This window comes from Triturus cristatus, chromosome 8, assembly GCF_964204655.1.
Source record: "Triturus cristatus chromosome 8, aTriCri1.1, whole genome shotgun sequence".
NCBI lineage: Eukaryota > Metazoa > Chordata > Amphibia > Caudata > Salamandridae > Triturus > Triturus cristatus.
The window spans coordinates 1,410,592,289-1,410,607,306 of NC_140591.1; positions in this window are offsets into that span (position 1 = coordinate 1,410,592,289).

Here is a 15,018-nt window from a genome sequence, read left to right on the forward strand (position 1 = left end):
ACCATGCAAGATAGATTAGCTCAATGAAAAAAAATATATATACTTGGATACCCAATGTACCCAATGACAGTACAGTGCTAAACAGTTATCGAAATAAAGACATCTTATAAATGATGTATACTTGACTGGCATGAACAAGGTTAAGGGCCTTATTACGATGTACGGCGGTCCTGGGACTGCCGTACGCGCAGTGGTGGTCAGACAGCCAGGGGTGGACTGGGAACACAAACCCGCTGTGGAAATTCAGTTGAACCGGCCCTGGGGTAAGAGGGTTTATAAGCACTGATGCTGCTTTTGAAACAGGGGACCGATATTGCGGCACTGCTGCAAAACTTGCCTTCAGTAACAAAAACGGCCCCCACCACTCAAAAACCGACCCCCATTCTTACAGCCCACTGGGGAAAACGCCAGGTGTTTGCTACGGCTGGTCCGGCCCCGCCGACCACCACCACCCGGCTTTCCGATTGCCGTATTACGATTGTGGTGATGAGACCGGCACAAGACTGCCTACACTGCCAGGATCCCACAGCGCCGGTGGTGGAGACACCAGGCAGTCATCGCTGAGGTGCTGATGCTGACACGACAGAGCAGATTCCGACCTGCCTGCGGGGACTCAGCCATGAAATGCTTGGCAGAAAAGCATGGAAAGGGGCCCCCAACAAGGCTCCCGGGCAAATATGCCCATGGGGGTGAGTGTGGGGAGCACATGAAGTACCCCTCCAAACGTGCATGGTTGTGCGTGCACTGTGTGGCATTTATGACATGATGCATGCCACACTGTGCATGCACTGTCATGGCAACGGCATGCTGTTTGGACTCTCCTATGAGCCAAACATACCCGCCGCTGTACTGTCAGCCCTGGATTCAACTCTGACTCTGGCAGGCGGGTTCACCATGGGCTTGGTGGTCTTCCTGGAACTGCTGTGGTGGGGGTCCTACAGGAAGAGTGCAAAACTCGTAATCAGGGCCTAAGTCTTGTTTTTGAGGCATTTGAAATTTAAGGCCTAGTTTAGAGATCTGCAGATGTGTGAAATCTGACAAAAAGAGATGGATGTCCTGCCCACCCTATTTAGAATGCTGCTTAGCCCCATATACAATCGAAATAAGGTGGTAGGACTCCCACCAATTTTTGTTTGATATTTCATATAACCCATACTCTAAATAAGGCACATGGTTTTTAAGCTGCTTTTGAAGTGCTCTGATCTTCTCAGGTAAAGTGGCTCGGCTATTCTGTCCCTCATAGTTCTGACTTGTGGCCTCCCATTCTCAACCTCTCAAGTCTTACGTGGAGGTTCTGGGATCAATTACTAGAAACACGTCCTTCTACTACTACCTTTAAGCTGCACCGTAAGGGCTTAAAACAACTGAAATGACGGGGTGTTCATTTATACTGTGCAAGTAATATGGAGCAATTTGGCTTCTGAACGCCTAAGGACTTTCTTTAGGCACAGTAAAAGGTCTCTTTATTACGGTTAAGGTATGGTTTCCTGAAGAGTTCTAGTATCTTATAGTTTTTTTTAAAGTGGTGTGAAAGGCACCCTTTAGGAGAGGAGAGACCAAAGCAGGGTGAGACAGTCGGTAGAGAATCAGTCAATGATGGATTATGGTGGCAAATTTGGTTGCATTTTGTGAGTGGAAAATCTTCTAAGTGATCTATTGGTCATACAGTTGAAAGAGTGCCATGAGGTGATGATTTGGTTAGGCGTATGAGTGATTTCTCCATGTGGTTGCATGTTGTGATGATCTTGAATTTTGTTGTGGTTTTTTACGAAGTTGTGATGTATGTCAGTGGAGTTGTGCATTGAATTAAGGATGTGAGAGTTAAAGGATTAATACAATGTTTGACGACCTAGAAGAAGTCTTTGTTTTATTGTTCGCCAGAGGAATGGTTGTCAGGGCTTAACAGATCTGCATATAATAATTATTGCTTGTCTGCTTTAGTTTATGCTGGAGTTTGGAGAAAGTTTGATTTACCTGGAATTTGTTTTAGGTCGTAGTTTTTATATGTGCATTTTGTTGTAGCTGTGATGCTCATTGCACCATGAACAAGATGCAATAGTGTGGACATCAGTTCAGGGAGAGAGAGAAATTGTTAAAGATTGGAGTGTAGTGTTTAGAGTGGTAAGAAGTGTGCTCTTGTCTGATAGGTGAAAGTCAGCTGGCAGATTATTCACATGAGTAAATGAGAAAGATTTTGAATGATTTGGTGAAGATGTACATTGGTTTGTGTTGGTGTCTGTCCTGAGACCATTTGGATTTTAATGAGAAATTGTCACAAACTCCTTGCCTCAAATATTAAAACTAGTATTAAAACTCCATCTCATCAGCATGTTTGTACCAATAATGTTCCTATGTTTAAACAACAAGATATGTTGTATTACTGTAATGTCTTAATTGTTATTGTTTTGTGTGCTTTAACACTCAAACAAGCAAGGGGCCTCACTCATTTGTTTGTGCTGACTCTGTTGACTCATTCGTTGTTTCCCTTTGGCAGCAGGTGTCAGTTCTGGAACATGCTCAAATGACCTGCTAACCCTGATGACTCATTTGTTTGTGCTGACTCTGATGACTTCATTGGGGTTTCCCTTTAGCAGCAGTTGTTGTCTGGCACAAGCTCAAATGACCTGCTGACCCTGATGACTCATCTGTTTGAGGTGACTCTGAAGACTTCAATGTGGTTTCCCTTTGGCAGCAGGTGCAAGTTCTGGATCATGCTTGAGGGCACCGCCTTCTGAGACAGCACCTCTATTTAAAGAGCTTGTTTCCTTTCAACTGCACTTGCCATTCATGTTTGGTTTTGAAAGGAGCTGCCCCATCGAGGAACCAAACACTCAAATGGTTGTCTCGATTTCAGAGAGCTATTCTCGTCTTCCTACAGATCAAGTCTGCATGTATTTCTTGACACCATGCTCTCTAACTGCTTTCAGACCCCACATGCCATCTTCAGATGTTCGGATGATGTGCTGCCTTCTGGCACTCGTGAGCAGAAATTTTTCTGGCGAATTGGAAGAAAATAGGACTGTGGTAAGGTGGTGAGTTAGGGGGGCACGGTTAGGTGTGCACTAGTGGTTGGTGTGTAAAATGATGAAGTAACAGTCTACAAAGAACTGCAATGGAGTGTTCCGTGCCAAGCTCACAGGGTCCTTATTTAGTTAGAAATTCCAGTTTAGCCTTGATTTTGACAACTAAGTATGCAGTTGATACACACACGTGGAGACATGTATGGTACATAGTTATCATGTTGTGTGTCTGATTTATTTTTTCTAACTTCTAATCTATGTTGGAGTTCCTGATGGCGTACGTGGAAGGTAAAAAAGGTAAGGACTGCCAAACTGTACTTTCAGATCAAAAGACTACACAGAGAGCAATTACAAAAAAGATTTTGCACCAGAAATGCTGCAGCACGTGCACATTCACTGGGGATAAGGAGTCAATCAATGGTCTACATCCAAAGTGCTTTTCTGGATAGGAAGCACTGACACCACTAAGAAGGAAGCGGCGCTATGGACAGTGCAGGCAGACAGGATGCAGACTTTGAACTGAGGAACCAGGTTCGAGGCTCAAAGTCACCTCAACATCCTGTGATTCTGGGAAGTCACTTAAACTGGCCTGCCATAAAAATAAATGAGAAGATGTGTAATGTAACTGGTGCTCAAGTAAAGCATCACTTTTGGGCGGGTCGATTTTGCGCTGTTTAAAAATGCAAAAAACAGAAAAAAATGAAGTATTACCTCAACTGCAGCAAGAAGGGCAGAGGGAGACTAATTATGTTAAATTAATCTGTACTTGGGCCATGCTCTCCCCGGAGATGAGGAAGTGACAGCATCCTACAGGCTGCTAAATTAGAAGACAACAAACAAGAGTCATAATGGACCTAACAAACAGTAAGTGACGGGCGATCTAAAAGCCCATTTTTGTAGAGTTTTTTCCCAGATAGAATAGATAGTCGCCATAGCGACAGCGCATGCATGCTGCCTGCAAGCGCGACCTAAAAAAGCCAGTCAGTGCAACTAAAACGTGTATATGACTTGCCTACACGTACAACGCTCTAACCTGTGAAAAGCAGGTGCTAGATACTCAGGTCTTCCTGCTGCTAACATTGAACAGGAGCACAGGATATAAGAGATAGTTTCTCCCTATGATAATTGCGAAGAGTTGCCATTTAACATTTCTATCAAAACTAGCCAAAATTTAACTAGCAAATGAATGGGTATAGATGAAAAATTAGATGAATGCCTGAAATTATAATTATTTTAAAACTTCTTTGCTTGCTGACATTATAACTGTCGGACATGTGAATTAGAGCTGAATGTTTTGATTGGAAATATGTGTTTTATGGAACAAAATGTTGTTGATTCCTATTGACAAATCAAAAGTTGCAGCTGTTTTATCTGAAATGAAAGCTCGGCTTGGAGCATTAATCATTTATTCACGTAGGGGTATACATTAGACAGTTCTCCAATTTCAACTCTAGTAATATCATCTATGGTATTTTTTGCCTTTGTAATATCTTTATAATGGACAGACAACCTAGGAAATTCAAGTTCATACCTGGCATTATTCAAGTGGACTCAGATTCAAGATCCCCACTGCGCCACTGGGAGAACATTTTTAACACAAAAAACATTCAGAATTTGATCTCAGACGAGGAGAAATCTCACGCCTACTGAATTACGAAGTGCTTAAATGGATTTTAATATGTGATACGGTCTGCTGTGGTCTTAACCATATGGAGGATAGGCCCTCATTGTGCTAACCTAATTTTGGACTTGATTTATATTGCATTTTTTATGTAGTTATTGGTGGATTGTTTTAAAATTGTTCTTTTATCCATGAATTTGTGCTTTTATTTTTTAATCCATCTTCAGCTCGATGTGCAACATTGAGTTGAGACTGCTCTTTTTTCCTCCCGCTTCAATATTTCTTCTGGTGCATATTCCTAATCTGAAGTTTACATGACCTTGTTGGAAAACGAGGCAGCATCTGTAAGGCCTGCACAAGTAACATGACTACATTTGTCCTTCACTGGGAACCAAACACCCAATTGTAGCGCCTGACTCTCAGAGGGTAGTGTTGCAGAGCAGTCTGAGGCTTACTCAAGGGAGGTGGTGTGGGCTAGTAATCGCCATTTGCAGGTGCCCAAAAATAACAGTCAATAGTTGATTGTCCAGTCTGTACTTTGCTTTATAAAAGTAAGAGTACATTTATTAAACACACACACTACTCAATACTATGCACCAATTTACAAATATACAAAAGCTGTTGGAATTACTTTGTGACATTGCATAACATCTCCACCCCTCCCGCAGGGGGGTGGGGTCTAGTACCACCACTTCCATGTATGCACATCAACTTGCCCCCCAATGCAAATAGTTGAACATAACCTGGAGCGAGGGCCCTACTCAATGGCTCCATCCCAGTGGCGACTCACCCCATTACCTCAACAAGCATTAAAAAGGGGTACACCTGCCTTGGTGACACATGATCCCGGCTGAGCATCTCTTACTGATCATAAAGTATGCACCTCTATATCTTAAGGGCTAGCAGTCTGGGGTCTTCACCTAAGCGCAGCAGCAAGAATCCATGTTTACGCACACTTTAGAATGACAGTACTCATCACCTTGGTTGATCATTTGAATGCATTGCAATTACAGCCCCTAAAGGCATCACAGATGAAATCACAGGATTACACATATACAGCCAGACACCCTAGCAGGACTGTCTGGCAACATAACCCCACTTGGCTTATGACATCTCCTTACACATGTGACTTACAGTCCCTTCAAAAGAAGTACTCCTGGCAACTACACTTCTCCTGCAGTGCGCCTCTTCACTTTAAAAGGAATCCCAGGTAAAAAGCATGGGATTACGTAAATACAGCCAGACCCCCTAGCAGGAAGGTCCAGCAACATAACTCCATTTAGCTTAACATCACCTTATACAGGTACTTCACTTTACACATGTGACTTTCAGTCCACCTAAAAAGAAATAACCACTAGTAAATGAATGTTGGTGCAAATACACCACTTCACCTCCAGGGGATGCACTTCTCCACACATCCCCAACTCAGCCCTCCACTTCATGATGCACTTCTCCACACACCCTCAGCTGTAAAACAAAAGTTCCAGCCTAGAGGGTGTTTAAATGCTGGCTGAGCCCTTGAGGGGTAGTTTCCTTTAGGTCCCCATGACACTGAGGGTGGGACTTTTCTTCGTGCTGGGGGGGAAGACTGCGCTTCTCCAGCAGCTCCCCCCAGCACCCTTTTAGAAGTGAGGGTGACCCCCCTCCTCTGGGGGCCACAAAGCACCAAAACGGCAGATTTCCAAATGCCTGGCGAGGCGTTATGGGGCGCTTCATGCTCCTCTTTACCAGCCCCAGCCACTGGGAACACTCTCCTCCGCCCTCGGGGTCTCTGAGAGGGTGGATTCAGCAGGGAGCTGTCTTCACTGGCTCCCTGCGCCAGACTTTTGCCTGGCTCTCCTTCTTGGCCTCTCTTCTCCTTGAGCAGAGGCCACTGCTCCTGCGCACCGGTCCTGGGCTCTTCTCCTCCGCCCTCGGGGTCTCTGAGAGGGTGGATTCAGCAGGGAGCTGTCTTCACTGGCTCCCTGCGTCAGCCTTTCACCTGGCTCTCCTCCTTGGCCTCTCTTCTCCCTGCGCAGAGGCCACTGCTCCTGTGCACCGGTCCTGGGCTCTTCTTCTGGTGCTGTTAGGGTCCTGGTGGCAGTCAGGGGGTCTCTCCTTCCAACTGCCCATTGCGCCAGGCTCCAGCGGACCACACCGTAGAGAGAGCTTCTCTTACTGTGCAAGCGCTTTTTAAAAGTTGAGTAGGGGGCTGGCAGGAAGTCTCTGTTGGTCCTATCAAACAGCGACACATCACGTCCCTGCCCCTGCTCCCTCCTTGTCCAGCCTCTGGGCTTGCTCAAAATGGCGTGGTCCAGGGTCTCTGGCCACATGTCTCTGAAGCCCCTTCCCCCCACGCTGCCTTCCCTCCTTGGTGCAGCCTGGTGCCTGGCACTCAGTGACAGCTGCTAATGGATGAGCCTGTAGCCCCACCCATCTTCTCTTCATGGAGAGGAGGCCCTCGCTTGTAGAAGAAAGGTTATCAATTCATCCAGCTGAGGTCAGCCTTCAGCCTGGGTTTGGTCATGGCTGGCTCAGAGAAATATGACAGTTCTGGATGACCCAAAAGCAGTACAAATATGACTTTGGACTCTGCGCGAGTCTGGAATCTGTAGGCCTAATGGAAGTTAATCTAGTCCATGGCGCCACATTCCCATAGGGGAATAATGAAGTAAAAAAACAGTAAGACACACTGACTTTCCCTGGCATGTTTCTTTCCAGTGTATAAAGCCTATTCCATGTCACCACCCAATACTGCATAAGTCCTTCCACACCATTCACTTTGTAGCTGCTCCTGGACTGCGCACGCTAGGAATCTCCCCACGCATGTACACATGTGTCTGCATGTAACCAGCCCGGTGTCCCTTACTCCAGCTGCTGTGCAGTGGCCTGGTCAAGTCAGGGGAACACCAGTAAAATCCCCATGCAGTCTCTTACATCCTGAGTTCACTGTGGGTGAGTCCCAACATCGAGGCTCCCCCACAGTAAAAGCTCAACAATTAGGTGCTCAAAAAGCGAAAAATCCGGGCGGCCCATATTGTCAGAACCACCTTCTAACAGACCTCACTTTCTCTATTTCAGTTCTGCTCCTGTACTTCCTTTCTATTTTCTTTCTGCCTCACTAATGTAGGACCTCGCACACTCTGCCTTGCCTTGTTTCCTAGGCCCTATTGAGCTCCTACTATTGCATCCCCTTTCCAAGATGTCCACCATTTTTGCATTAGGGCAATACACATGTATTATGTTATGTTAAAGCGATTTGCACAGCGTACGTATATCCTAGGCTGTCTTGGCACTGTCTACTCCGGAGTAGGAAAAGCCTAGTTATTGAAGAGCTAAGTTTTTAGCTGGTCTCTGAAAGAGATGAGGGTTGGAAGAGCTCTGGTGTGGAAAGGTAAGGTGTTCCAAAGCTTGGTAGTTCCAACCACAAGGCTTCTGTCTACTCCGTTCACTCTATGGATTCTGGGAGTAGTCAAAAGGTTCCTCCCTAGCGATCTCAACTGTCTGCCAGGGGTAAATAGCCGCAAGGAATGTTTCAGAAACCCTAGTCCTATGTTGTGTATCGCTTTATAGGCTATACATAGAGCCTTAAATTGTATTTGGCTTCTGATTGGCAGCCAATGCAATGGCCTTATTACATTAGTTACTGAATTAAATTTAGGAGTCCCAAAGAGAATCCTTGCAGCTGCATTCTTCACCATTTGAAGCTTATTAATGTTATTTTCCTGAGTATTAATAAATTAACTGTTGCAGTAATCCAATTTAGACAAGACTAATGCTGTGATTATTGTTTCTCTTGCTTCCACCAGAATGAATGGAATTTTTTTTTTATCATTCTAAGCAGATAAAAACAGGAAGAAACCAAAGAGTTTACTTGGGGTTTGTAGTTCAGTTTGTCATCTATTATAACACCCTGGTTTTTTTAGGTCTCACCTAGCGTTGCAGCGCTCATGCGCTGGTCGCTCTACGAGGCTATTGTGATCAAGGAGATTTCAGAAGGGGACTTGAAGCCCCGCCCCTCACTTTCATCGGCAGGCGTCATCGTTTATGTAAAACGGTGGCCTCCGATTGAAACGGAGGCGTTTTTGTTTCTGCCCTGTCTCCTTTTTGTCCGGCCCATCCGGACTGGATTGTCTGCTTGCCGGCTGTCGTGACTGAAGTTCTTATCTTTAGAGGTCGTGTATGTTTATGAGTTAGTCTGTGCGTAGGGGGCGTGTAGTGACGGATCATGTTTACAAGTTAGCTTGTATCTCTTTGTATCGCAGTGGCTTTCTGTATCCCGGGCTCTTCCCTCTGCACGGCTTGGCTGATGAGCCACTGAGGGAGTGAGTATACGCCGTGGTTGGTATCGGAGTGCCCGCCTCATGACAATGTGTCTGCATATAACACGCGAGGGTCCTCTCTGCTCCGCACAGCAGCTTCCATAGGTAGGAATTTAGGAACAGGGAGAGCCCAGTTCTCCAGATTTACAAACCTACGTCAAACTTCAGTTCTTTCCTTTCTTTGGTGCTGGAGCCTGGCGTTACGTTTCATTTGGCAGATTGAAGTATGTATTACTGTAAGCGTGTTTGTCTTATAATACGCAAACATGACGAGACATAGTTGTTACGTTTGTAAGCCAAGACGTAAAGGGTATTACAGGTGAAACCGTGGTAGTTAGGCATCACTGAATGTGAGCACTTGAACTGTGGGATATATGCTAAGGTTTCAGGAGCATCAAGATGTCTGAATGAATCAGAGGTGACACAGAAACCAAAAAACCAATATCCTTATATAAATTCATTCATTTATAAATGTTGTCATCAAAGATCATTTGCAAAGGCCATCACAGTACAGAAACATAACGAATAATGACAAAAAGTGAAACTTAGTGCTCAGTGAAATAAGGTGCAAAACAAAATACAGTGTAGTTGTAAAAAAGTATCAATTATTAATGGCCAGCGAACACAAGATTTCTAGTAGTCATGCAAACTAAAGCAATTCAGTAGTTAAGGCAGACTCTAAATACTGGTCCGGGGAAATTGTCGACGTTTCAACCCTGTTGATGCACTACTAGTTAGTCGGTGCGGGTCTTCATCAGGACAAAAGTAACAAAATGATGGCCTGTGGAGAATAAATTAACTTAAAGTCAGAAGTGTCACGGGAAACTGAAAAACTACCACTCAAAGGTAATTTGAGGTGGTATCACACTCACCTATAATTTGGGCGGGGTATTCAATCCTTTCCGCAGATAATGATTGAATGTATCTATAAACGAGTAGAATAGGATCAAGACTCATACTCGTTAAACTCATAAAAATTCAAAGCTATTAATATAGGTTCAAATGGCACTCGTGGCAATTGAAGCTCACCTCAATATTGGCCGTCGTGATTATGACTCAGTCACGAGATTGATAATTTGTCTATTACTTCTCAAGAATGGTCCAGGATGATCCAATCTAAAAGCCATTAAATCAAAGGGATACAAATTATGTAGTAAGTCATACTTGTATCCAACTATTCTTCATTTATATAGTCCTTTTAAAATTGTTATAAAAGAAGTGCTAATGGTGCTCACCTCTTAGGGCTCGAATGAGGCGAAAAAACGTCACTCAAACTGCTGTTGTACTCGATCTGTTAAATAAAGATTTTGAATTGAGTACACGCTATTCTAGCTTAGCTTAATATCATGGGTGTTACAGAGAAGTTCTAATTCCTGGGATTACCTGGGTCCGAGTGATTGAAAGGAACGGCATGCAAAAGTCTCAGCTCGTCCGCGTCTATGGAAAGACGCGTTCGAAATGAGCTTGCATATATAACATCAATTGCGCATGCATCTCTGCGTCAATTGGATGTTGCTAGGGAACGACGTCCATGCACGTCTTCGCGTGATCGTTGTCCTGACAACGTAGAATGCCCAAAGTTCATATCCTTGCAAATCCCTAATGAATTACATGATCGTTGAATCAATAGGGCGCTGCTTAGCGGTGACATCTGCACGCACCCTTTATAGAGCTCACTGTTCCGCAAAATAGGAAAACACACGGTCCGCCAGGCATTAAAGGCAGCGTCTTCATTATTTTGATCCTAATGCGCATGCGCGCCATTTAAGCGTTGCGGGGCAACCGGATCCAAACAGTAATCCGTGATACTTATTGAATAGCCACGCGAAGTGCTCTCAATCTCCCAACTATGTATATGCCAAGGGATGACAGTCTTGGCATGGAATAATGCAGCGGGGGAATTTTTAAAAACATCAATTCATGTCGTGTGATAGATTGATCTCCATCTCCCAACTATGTATATTCCAAGGGATGAGAGTCTTGGCATGAGTTTAATGCCGCGGGGGAATTTCTTTGAAAGCATCAATTCCTGTTGTGTGATTTACGATGTTATTCGCCTGTCGTATAGTCATATATCTCATAAATTAGACATTATATCACGTTTTTTCAAAACGATACTTGACAATTGTTATACATACATTCAAGACAATCCCTTCAGATTCAAGTGTTAAAGCAATTCAGTCATGATAGAACCATAATTAAATTACAATCGACATTGCAATATTCGGCATGACATCGTACAGGTAATTGGTCACATATAGATCTATAACATTTGCTCAATTAACAAGTCCACTTGAATTTAAATAAACTCCCATCTGGCAAAACAATACAGGAATCATTATATAATGCCAGATTTGTAAATTTGTATAGTCAATATTAATTATACATTACATACATTGCGGAAGGTGTGGATTCGTTAACATGGATTGACTGGAAACTCCCATCCGTACAATTGATCTTACATTTTCAAATGCCAACCAGAACAAGTGGGTATGATTATAATTGCCCCATCTGTCTTGTTGTCTCCTCCATCTCATTCAACCCGTGGTCTATCGAGTTAAGCTGATGTATCCATCTACATTCTTTATAGTTCAAGCACCTTGTGACTGAACCTCCTCTTACACTAGGAATAATCTTCTCAAGTACCCACCATGTAAGGTTGTGTGGAGCATGTTGGTGTGTCATATAATGATCAACTAGGGGTGCCCCTTGTACCTTACATCTTATCCTGCTCATGTGCTGTAGGATCCTCACTTTAACTTTCTGAGTGGTTTGGCCAACGTATATAGACCCGCAGGGACATCTGATGGCATATATAATGTTGGTACTGTTACAATTTGTGAACTGTGAGAGTGTATACGTTCTGTTGGCGTGTTCGAATGTAGTGCCCACATGGCATAACTCACAGGCCTTGCACTGTCCACATTTGTGATGTCCAGTTACTGGAGGAAGACCAAAGTGACCTCTAAGGTCCACTGGTTTTGGTTCTTCAAAGTATGCACTGACCACTGTGTCTTTGATGTTTTTCCCCCTCTTGAAGGCAAAGATGGGGTTCTGTGTAGTCCGTATTTCACTTGCGACCAGGTTCCAATATTTCTTCACGATCCCTTTTATTTCGTTACTCCTGGTGTTAAATGTGGTGACGCAAACCATTTTGTCTGTTTCTTTAGTTCTCTGATTGATCTCCAAAAGTTGTTCCCGGGGGCAGTACCAGGCACGTTTCTTAGCTCGTTTTAATAGTCTAGTAGGGTACCCCCTCTCTTTCAGACGGCTAGTTAGTATCTCAGACTCCTTAAAATAGTCGGTTCTCCTCGAGCAATTTCTTCTGAGTCTGAGATATTGCCCATAGGGGAGGTTATCTCTCAAGCTGCGTGGATGGTGCGACTGATATTTCAATAGTGATTTCCTCTCCATTGGTTTGCGATACAAATCGCTATACAAAAATCCATCTTCCACTCGGAAGGTGACGTCCCAAAAATCTATGGCCTTGTTGTTACTGGTCATGGTAAACTTGATGTCGTCGGATCTCATATTCAACCAAGAAAAGAATTCATTCAAATACTCATTACTTCCAGTCCAGATCATTATGACGTCGTCGATATATCTTTTCCATACCGCAATCGAATTGAGGTATGGATTTGCATGATTGTATAGATATTCCTCCTCATAATAATCCATATAAATGTTCGCCAAGCTCGGCGCATAGGTTGCGCCCATGGCTACTCCTTTACATTGGAAGTAAAACTGTTTTTTTAATACAAAGAAGTTTTTGTTCATGGCAATCTCAAGTAGGGAGATTAGAAAGTCAGTGGGGATCCAATGAGGCCTTGGTCTGGTATCTAAAGTTGTTCTGATGACTCCCAGTGCAGTATCTTGAGGAATCGATGTATAAAGTGATGATACATCCAGCGTAACCAAAATTTGAGTTTGTATATCATACGCTTGGCCTTCCAATAATTGAATAATATGCATAGTATCTCTAACAAACGATTTTGTCTGAGGAACAAATGGTTGTAAAAAATGGTCTATAAATTGGTTGAGTGGTTCCAATATAGACCCGCAACCAGATACGATCGGCCTGCCGGGTGGTTTAACAATCCGCTTATGAATCTTTGGCAGCGTATATATCGTTGGTATTCTCGGTTCCTTTTTGTTTAGAAAATCATGCTCTGATTGGCTCAAAAATCCGTCAGCAAGACCTTTCTTAGTAACTCTTGCTATCAAAGATGTAAGTACAGGGGTAGGGTCTCTTGGAGTCGGTTGGTAGCTATCACGCATCCCAAGTTGAAGTTCCAGTTCCTCCACATAGTCGCTGGTGTTTTGTAGCACTACCGCACCCCCTTTATCCGCTGCCTTGATTACAATTGAATTATCTTGACTCAGTGAATGCAGTGCTAATTTCTCTTCCTTAGTGATGTTAAATTTTATATACTTCTTTACGTCAAGGATTTGCATCGTTTCTTGAAGTACAATCTTTTCGTACGCCAATATTCTCTCGCTCATCATGTATGCCCCTGGTGTAAAAGTTGAAGGCGGTCTGAAGCCAGTAGCTGAAGGAATTGGATTGTAAATATTTCTGCTGAAGTAATATTTCAATCTGATCTTTCGAAAGAAGCGCTGAAGTTCAATTTTGAGTTGGAATGAATCAGGAATCACTGTGGGTATAAAGGAAAGTCCCTTTGAAAGTACCTCTCTCTCTGCACTTGATATGGCATGGTCTGATAGATTGACTATAGGATCCAATGCATTCATGTTGTTATTGTTTTGATAATTCGTCAAGTCTGTTAGATTCTCTGGTTCTCTGTGAACAGTGCATGGTCCCGGAGTAGTCAGATGATTTAGCATGTCATTCGTGTCTGTAATGGGAGAAATGTGTAGTGTAGTATCTACCATCTGTATGTCTGTCTCCTTGTGGAGATCTTGCCATGCGCCTCTGGTTGGTAAAACCGAACTCGTGACGCTGCTTGTTCGGTATTCCGGGACCATGCACTGTTCACAGAGAACCAGGGAATCTAACATACTTGACGAATTATCAAAACAATAACAACATGAATGCATTGGATCCTATAGTCAATCTATCAGACCATGCCATATCAAGTGCAGAGAGAGGGGTACTTTCAAAGGGACTTTCCTTTATACCCACAGTGATTCCTGATTCATTCCAACTCAAAATTGAACTTCAGCGCTTCTTTCGAAAGATCAGATTGAAATATTACTTCAGCAGAAATATTTACAATCCAATTCCTTCAGCTACTGGCTTCAGACCGCCTTCAACTTTTACACCAGGGGCATACATGATGAGCGAGAGAATATTGGCGTACGAAAAGATTGTACTTCAAGAAACGATGCAAATCCTTGACGTAAAGAAGTATATAAAATTTAACATCACTAAGGAAGAGAAATTAGCACTGCATTCACTGAGTCAAGATAATTCAATTGTAATCAAGGCAGCGGATAAAGGGGGTGCGGTAGTGCTACAAAACACCAGCGACTATGTGGAGGAACTGGAACTTCAACTTGGGATGCGTGATAGCTACCAACCGACTCCAAGAGACCCTACCCCTGTACTTACATCTTTGATAGCAAGAGTTACTAAGAAAGGTCTTGCTGACGGATTTTTGAGCCAATCAGAGCATGATTTTCTAAACAAAAAGGAACCGAGAATACCAACGATATATACGCTGCCGAAGATTCATAAGCGGATTGTTAAACCACCCGGCAGGCCGATCGTATCTGGTTGCGGGTCTATATTGGAACCACTCAACCAATTTATAGACCATTTTTTACAACCATTTGTTCCTCAGACAAAATCGTTTGTTAGAGATACTATGCATATTATTCAATTATTGGAATGCCAAGCGTATGATATACAAACTCAAATTTTGGTTACGCTGAATGTATCATCACTTTATACATCGATTCCTCAAGATACTGCACTGGGAGTCATCAGAACAACTTTAGATACCAGACCAAGGCCTCATTGGATCCCCACTGACTTTCTAATCTCCCTACTTGAGATTGCCATGAACAAAAACTTCCTTGTATTCAAAAAACAGTTTTACTTCCAATGTAAAGG